We start from the raw sequence: 8,496 nt of genomic DNA on the forward strand, positions 1-8,496 counted from the left end.
CCAGCCAATAGCGGCGCCCGCGCGGCCGCCGCCCGGGCCTCCCAGCGCCGGCTGAGTTACCCCGGCCGCCTGGGGAGGTGGCAGCTTGCGGGCGCCGGGTGCTGCGGGAAGGAGGGAGGCCCCGGAACACACCCGCTGCCGCTGCCGCTGCCCGCTGGGCGACGCTGCTCGGAGCGAGCCATCGCCCGCAGCTCGAGGCGGGGACGCCTTTCTGTCGGGGCTGGAGTTGACGATGATTAAAAGCCTCCACGCTGCCACTCTTCTTCAGAAGCCTTGGGTCACTCCAATAACGCGTTTCGGTTGTGAAAGCAAGAAGAGGAGCAACCCGGAGTCCAGAGAAAACCGCCTTCCACCGAGGTTTGCCTCAGTGGGTTGTTGGAAGGCGAATTCTTGCTTATTTTAGACCTCATCACTGAAAAAACAAAATATGAGTATAAAAGTTTTTGCTGTTGACAGATAAGCCAGGTAGCTTGGTCTGTCTGGTAGTGCTTCCTATGTTAAACCTCTCCAAGAGCTCCTGTTTACCCGTTCTGCTGAATCAAAACACCCGACAGGGCACCAGGCCCTCTCTCAGGTTGCCCATGCTATCTGTGCCTTATCTCATTCATTCGCTAAACATTCCGTGAACACCCGGTACCCTGCCTGTGCAGGCGACCGATGTTATCCTCCTCTTAAAGGTAAGGGGCTCAGCTGAGGACCTAGTGGTAGTAGTAGCTATTAATAACGAAAGGTCTGCAATTCTTGACTCTTTACAACTAGCCTCTCTTCGCCAATACATTTCTTAGCCTACCTCTTTCGTGTCTTTATAGGAGAAGCCGGAAGATGTGGGCTTCAGCCTTGGACCCCTGGAAAACTAACTTCATCTCTCTGAACCTCGGTGTTGTCAACAGTAAAATGGAGACCACGGTGTCTGCTGTACCTACACCTAGCATTGCTGTGAAGTACAGCAAATATAGTAATGTTTATAAACATATTTGAATGTGCTTGTGTATATAAGGAAAGCTTGTATGGTCAGCTCTGGCACTGCCTGCTAATGACTTCTCCTGTTCCTATTCCTTTTCTTTTATTTCTGATCAAGTAGGAAGGACAGAGCAGAACTAATTGGAGGGATCCTACCACCGTCCTTCACTCAAGCCAACTCTGAGTAAAACTGTAAATCCTCCAAGTCCTGCCCCTCAATGTTACAGAGGGACATGTGCAGTCTTGCATCTTTTTTTTTTTTTTTTTTGAGATAGAGCCTTACTCTGTTGCCCAGGCTGGAGTGCAATAGCACGATCACAGCTCACTGCAGCCTCGAACTCCTGGCCTCAAGTGATCCTCCAGCCTTGGCCCCCCAAAGTGCTCTCTCACAGGAGTGAGCCACCCTGCCAGGCTTCATGTCTTCTTTTGTCTCATGAATACACCTCACATTATTGTGTTGCTGAAATAGTCCCTCCCTCCTATTCCTCATTCCCTTAATTCCAGTTTCCTAATCTGGGAAATTTATCTAGGAGATAGCATTTGGATCATTGTTACCTAATTTATGTGGAATCACTAGAAATTTCAGAACAGGGAGAAGAGATGAGGGGCAATATGGAGGCCAGTGTGTTGGTTACTATTTTTGCTTATGAGCAACAGAAACCAAAGCCAACCGGAAGCTCATAGGATCAGTGGGCACTAGGCATGGAAATGAGTACAAAGGGGAAATATTGGTTGGCCAAGAATAAAAATAAACAAAAATAAAACAAGCAAAAACCAAAACCAAATACCCATTTTGTGGAGAAACTACTTTAAAAATAGCTTATATGTTTGGTTTTATCAGGGATATTTCTTTTTTTTCAGGTATGATTTCATATTTATTTTTTTTTAAATCTAAGCATGTAAAATAGTTTGTAGAAGCACAAAGTCTGGCAGGTTTACTTATTTATTTATTTAAAAACATTTTTTGGTAGAGACAGGGTCTCACTGTGTTGCCTAGGCTGGTCTTGAACTTCTGGGCTCAAGCAATCCTCCTCCTTGGCCTCCCAAAGTGCCGGGATTACAGGAGTGAGCCACTGTGCCCAGCCTTATTGAAAAAAAATTTTGCAGCCTGAGAGAAAAGTTATCTGGGTGTGGTGGCACATGTCTGTAGTTCTAGCTACTTGGGAGGCTGAGGCAGGAGGATCACTGGAGCCCAGGAGTTTGAGGTTGCAGGGAACTATGATGATGCCACTGTACTCTACCCCAGGTAACAGAGCAAGACCTTGTCTCAAAAAAAATTATTTTTAAATTCTTATATTTTATTTTTAACAATCCTCACTTACAAAAGAGTTAGAGGTTTAAGATTGACAAGGATATTTCTAATTCAAACCCAGATCCTGCTTCTGCTATGGGATGGTTGGTAAAGATTTCAGTTGTTTTGAAATTAAGAATCGCCAGATAACACTGAAGAGAAGAATTTCTTAAAACAAAACAAAACTAATAACAGGGAAACGGCACTTGGGGAGGGGGAGAAATCCTTATGATTGGGAAGAAAAAGAATACTGGCTTCTACCAGCATATAGGGGATATATGAGACTGTGATCTCTCTCCCTTTCTCTCCTTCTCTCTCTCTCTCATCTCTGTCTTGCAATTTCTTCCTTAAGTAGAGACAGGAGAGACTGGTTAGTTAAGGAATGAAGAGGCTGAGTGAGCTGGTGAGAAAGCACATTATGCTCAAAAGACCTGGTTAGGGAATAGAAAACCCACAGTAGAATTACTTCCTAGAGGATTCCACCATCTGCTAGTGCTACTGAACGTCTGGAGCCAGTTTCAAGCCCCAGCTGGGTCTAGCTCCAAAATAAGAGACTCTGAACACCCGGGGCTGGGGGTGGGAACTATATTGGATTGAGCCGTGATTGAAGCCAGAGAGGTGCCTAAGTTATCTGTGTCTGCTTTCTTTTGCTCTCAATTAGCTATCATCTTTTAAAGAGAGCATTAAAATTAACCAGTATGGTAAAAAGATCAGCTGTATGCATACATATTTTTAAAACAAAAACCATAACTAACTAAGTGGTAGAGTCGGCTAATCCAGTGGAGTCCTAGCTGTTCTAACACACCCAAGCACCATGGATTTTCTCTCTGTCTCATATACTAGAACTCAAGACTGAGCACTAGATAATATTTGCAGGATGTGATGCCATGGTTATCTGGCTGAAAAATCTTTCTTCTGGTGGAGCACTAAGTCTGATCTGAATGGCTAGGTACCTATGTCTGTGCAACATTGCATGCACCACTGCAAAACCCTGCGCTGAGCCAAAGGAAAGGCCCTTCTAGAGAAGGAGAAGGGCCTTCATTGCCTGCCACACCTTTCTCTTTATCTCTCAAAGTTTATTTGTAGGAGAATGGAGGGAAGAACAATTAGTGGCTGCCTAAAAACTTGCCCTTTTGCTTTCACACATTATTCAAGCTAATTATTCATCTAAGAAATGCTTCACTGAGCACAAGTGTGTTAGAATGTGTTGAGTGAGCTGAAATCTCTAATTTGAAATATTAAGACTTGTGAAATTCAGGAGTAGTTTAATTTGATCCTGGCTTACCAATAAAGCAGAACATCTCATTTACAAAACTGGGTGTGGGAAGAGAAAAAGAAGGAATGGAGAAAGAATGGGGAACACTCATGTTAAAAACTTTGGGAGATCCAAAATGACATTGTTTCAATTAGCAGGCCGTTTAAATGATTTTTTTTCCAGTTATGAGAATACTTACTGCTCATAGTAGGCTACTTGGAAAAGACAGAAAAGTACAAGGAAAAAAATGAAGTACCTATAAATTTATCAGGCATTTCTATTTAGTAATGTTTTACTATTGTGCTTTGCATACAATGTGCTCTAACTATTGATTGTGATAGAATCAAATACTGCACATTAATTTCTGGAAACATATCAAGAGAGCAAGAGAGACTTGGATGTGGAGATCCAAATCTAAACCCAGTGTTTTGAAAATTAGGAAAATTATAACCAGAAAGAACAACAACCATGCAAAAATAATCCAAACAATTACTGTTTCTCAGCTCCCTGCACTTCTTTTCTGAAATACTAACCTTTCTTACATTTGTTTTCCTTCTCACTGCTAAGATGCTCTGAAAGGTCATATTTTGTGATATGCTTACTTGTTCACCTTGTGTCATTTAGTTGAGAGACGCTCAGAGCTGGGAGATAATTTCCAACTTGGCTCTTTTTGTTTAACAATAATATTTTTGTTTACTTGCCTTTTACTTATAGAAATGATCAGTGGTTAGACATGTGGTTTTTGAGTTGCTTATCAAGTTTGGTGTTACATAGGTGCTGATTCACCCACAACAGAGTTCACCCATCATTCTGATTTTGAATGAGGTTGGGCCAATGTTGGGCATGCAGTTGAGAGCTGTGGAAGAGAACAGACAACCAATCTGCCCGAGGCTCAATCTTACAAACCTATCCTAACTGGTAGGTGTTCTAACGAGCTGATCTGTAATGACACCCCTCCTGGCCCTTCATGCCTGAGCATGCCTTTCTGCAAAGGATAGAGGGACCAACTTGTACTGTGAGAGTGGGTGGTACCCAGAACTTATGGGGGTGGTTGTTCCCAATATCAATGGCACATTAGGAAATACCAACTTTCCAGAGAAAAAGTGATAATTGTTAGAAACGCTGTAGAAATACTAAAAGCACATGAAATCAGCTGTGTGCATTGTGAAAATGACAAGCTTTTGAGCAAGAAGATAGAAAACAAGATAAAAACTATGAGCATTTTGGAATGAGGCAACTTCTCATTAAACTTCAGTTACACCATCTCTGTCCAGCTTATTTATTGCTGCTGACATTTGCATAGTTTATATCACTTGGTATGCAAACCTTACCTTCCTTCAGTTATTTAATATTGTGTCCTTGCTGTGTTCTCTGAAATTGTGATTATTTTTGAAAATGATTTGAAAACAAAGGTCTACTCTCTCCCTGGCAACTCTCATTGGCTATTCATATGGAGCACCCTCTATCAACTGCTTTCCTCTCGTTCTACTCCCTCCCTCTCCTCTTATCTGGTTCAGAATTCCTGGGCAAGATTGGATGGGAAGCCATCAGCACCCCGGGGTGAGAAGAAGCAGCCTGGAGGCAGCCCGGTTCCTCCCTGCCTACAGTGATGGGTCTGAATCTCAGATCTGTTTCCCTCCTAAACAGACATTTCAGTTACCAGAGCCCAAGGAACACAGCAGTAATTAGGTCAGGGCTGTGTGCATTTCCCAGATTAGCAAAAGCAGGTGAACCTTTCTTCCTTGGGTTTAGACCTCATGGACAACAGGAGTCCAAATGTGTGCTCTTCAGTGGTTGGTGTGAAGCTGGTGCCCACCAAGAGTTAGGCCAGATGGGCACCTGGAAGCCCAAAGAGCAAACCAGACCTCGTGCTGACCTACTTAGTTTTGGAGTGGTTGCCTTTACTTATTCCTTAGTCATTGGTCAAATAAAAACTTGCCCAAACAGCCCAGCCTTGTTTTAGCTCTGGATAGGGTAAGGTGGGAGTGGCCTCAGGCCCTCCCTTGGGTCTGAGTTTTAAAGCCAGTAGAAACCCCCTGAGGTCATGTGCAGGCAATAAAAGTAATTCTAAGGGAGTAATTCTAGAGAAAGATAACAAGTCCAGCTGCCCAAAGTACTTGGAATATTTACCTCTTATTTCCCACCTTAGATAATCTGGTTTTTAATTTTTTTGATGGACAGCAATTTTGTATTACCCACTCACCCCTTGCCTCATTTCACATCTTAATATGTTTTCTATATAGTGAACAAGTTCAATATATATCTATTAATGTTAACCTTGGAAAAGAGCTACTAGAACCCATCAATTGAGGTTCGGTTTACATTTTTACTGACCAACAATAATAACTTGTTAGCCAAAGTAAAACTCTTTCTAGCATAAGCTTAATGGGTATGCAAGTGTTGGCTGAGCTGCCTGCTGTGGAATTCTCTGTTGTGAAGTTTGAACATAATCTTTTATGTGTCCACACTAAAAAAGTAAAGCTAAACAAACAACCCAGCAAACAAAATACTTACAACTGGTAGTTTGAGCAGTATACAGTTCATGAATTTGCTCACTGCTGTTATTATTGGTGTTTTGTTCTTTGCCATGAGCCTTCATTTAGTCTTTAGCAACTAATTGATTAATTGATTCATGCATTCACTCAGCAAATAAATAGTGTGCCAGGTACAGTGTTGGTGCTGGCGATAGAGCAGAGAACAAAACTGCCGTCTTGAAACTTACATTCCAGTAAGGGAAACAGGCAATGAACAAGACAAGCAAGTACATTGTCAATGCTAAGCAGAAACAAAACAGAGCAGGGAAGGGGAGTAGGGTGTTTAGGGAGGCTGGTGAGGCATGATTTGCAACTTTGGATAAATTGCCCGTGGAAGGCTTATGGAGGAAGTTACCGAAGCAAGGCTCCAAGCAGGTTGGGAGGGACAAACGGAATCCTGTGGAAGGATATCTGTGGGGAAGCTTTCCAGGAAGAAGAAATCTCCAGCACAGTAGCCTTTGAAGGGCTCTGAGGTCAGCGTGTCTGGGGCATTGAGAAATGATCTTGGAGATAAGGGGAGTTGGTGGCCATAGGCAGAATAACAACTTCATCTGAATTATACCCACTGTCAAAAATTACTGAGTTTACTTTATATTTTGAAGATTAAGTCAAGAAAAATATAAGGTGCAAATAATTGGAAAATCATCTCTGTTAGAAACCCTTATATTTGAATCTACCTTCCCTTCAAAATAATGAAAGTTACAATTCCTTGTTAATTTTCTCTTCTCCATTACCTTTTAAAATCTCTGTTCCTCTTCTCAGAATCTGGCCACGGATGGTAGATGCAAGGAAGACAAACACCAAATCTCTTGATCTTGAGGTCTGATTTAGATAGAAAGACTTGCAATGCAAAGTTATAATTAGCTTTACCGTGATAGATTAGGACAAACAGATACTCACGAAAACAAGATTCCACTTGGGTTGATATCACTGTTCTCATCATGGCTAAAGGGTATTTTGATTTATCGTAGACAGATTGCTCAAGGCAGGTTGAAGATTCAGGTTTGTGGTAGATTAAAAACAGGGAACACTAGGTCCTTGGAGAAAAGTCAAATTCTCCTCTCCCTTTTTTAGCTCCACTTTAGTCAATAAGAGGTCTTTCTCAGATTGTAGTTGTTTTTCACCAGCTTCAAATATGTATGTTTTAAAAATCTCATCTAGCTGTGAAAATGTTTACTTGCAAAACTGCAAGCCTAAAATGGTACATATATGCAAAGTATAAAAAGAGATAACAAGGCAAAAATACTTAAAGAGTGATATTCAAATGTACACTGGTAAAATGATATTATTTCTTTAAAGTGCTTGCCTATGTTCTGTGCCTTTTTCATCCATTTGACGCCTTGCTGTGTAAATCAGTTTTCTTAGGAGATAAGTCTTCCTGGCGGATATCTGATGGGATTTGCTGTCCCAGGTGGTATTCATGTTGTAGAATCAATTAGATTGCTCCTTATTATAAATGTAAAATTGTATTTTGCCATTAGAATTTTAGTGTATGTCATGAAAATGAAAACACATATTATCAAGTTAAAACTATCCTAAGTATTTACAGTAGTGTCTTGTGTTAATAATATTTATGTAGTGTTCATAAAACCATCTTAAACATTTCTTTTAAGATTTAAAGGCTATCTTTTATTACTTTAAAATTTTTTATTAGAGGTAATTTTAGATTTCAGAAAAAAATAGTACAAAGAATTTCCATATAGTTTCATACTAGAGTCCTCAAATGTTAACATTTTATCACATTACAGTATTATTATCTAATATCCAGACCTTACTCACATTTCACCAGTTGTTCCATTAATGTCTTTTATAGCAGAAGAAAACCATGTGATGAATTCAGTTGCCAGGTCCCTTTATCCTCCCTTAATCTGGAACAGTTCATCAGTTTCTTCTTTGTTTTTTGTGACATTGGCGTTTTGAAGAGTGCAGATCCTGTACAAGATCCCTCAATCTGAGAATAACCATTTTTAAGGTAAAAGCAAAGATGGCAGTAACTCATGCATTCAAAAGAAGAGGAGAAAGAAGGTTTATTAACAGCCAGACTTCCTCTTTGATGTCCCTCACGCAATTCTGCTGTTTTCCAGGCACGATTTCAATCAATGGTTGTGTAAGAGGCTATGAGACCTTTGGAGGTTGTAAGGGTAAGGGGAAGAGGCTAGAGGTACGTGCCTTTAATTGCTGTGACACCAGTTTCCCCCATCAAATTCCAATTAGATGAGTTGAAGTCAACTTTGTTAGGGTTTGGCCTTTCCTCCTCCCTGGCCTGGCCTTCACATGTGTTGCAGTTTTTCCAAGCTACACAAGGCCTCGATGGATGCTGTCCCCAAAAGAAATCAGAATACAAAAGGAGCTCACTGTTCACCATGCCCTACGTCATTCACTGGGACTGTTCAATTCCTGCGGCCTGCTTACTAGTTTAAATAACCTTTCTACCTTCTCTAATGATGAGACCCTGG

The sequence above is a fragment of the Eulemur rufifrons genome, chromosome 18 (assembly GCF_041146395.1).
Source record: "Eulemur rufifrons isolate Redbay chromosome 18, OSU_ERuf_1, whole genome shotgun sequence".
In the NCBI taxonomy this organism is placed as follows: domain Eukaryota; kingdom Metazoa; phylum Chordata; class Mammalia; order Primates; family Lemuridae; genus Eulemur; species Eulemur rufifrons.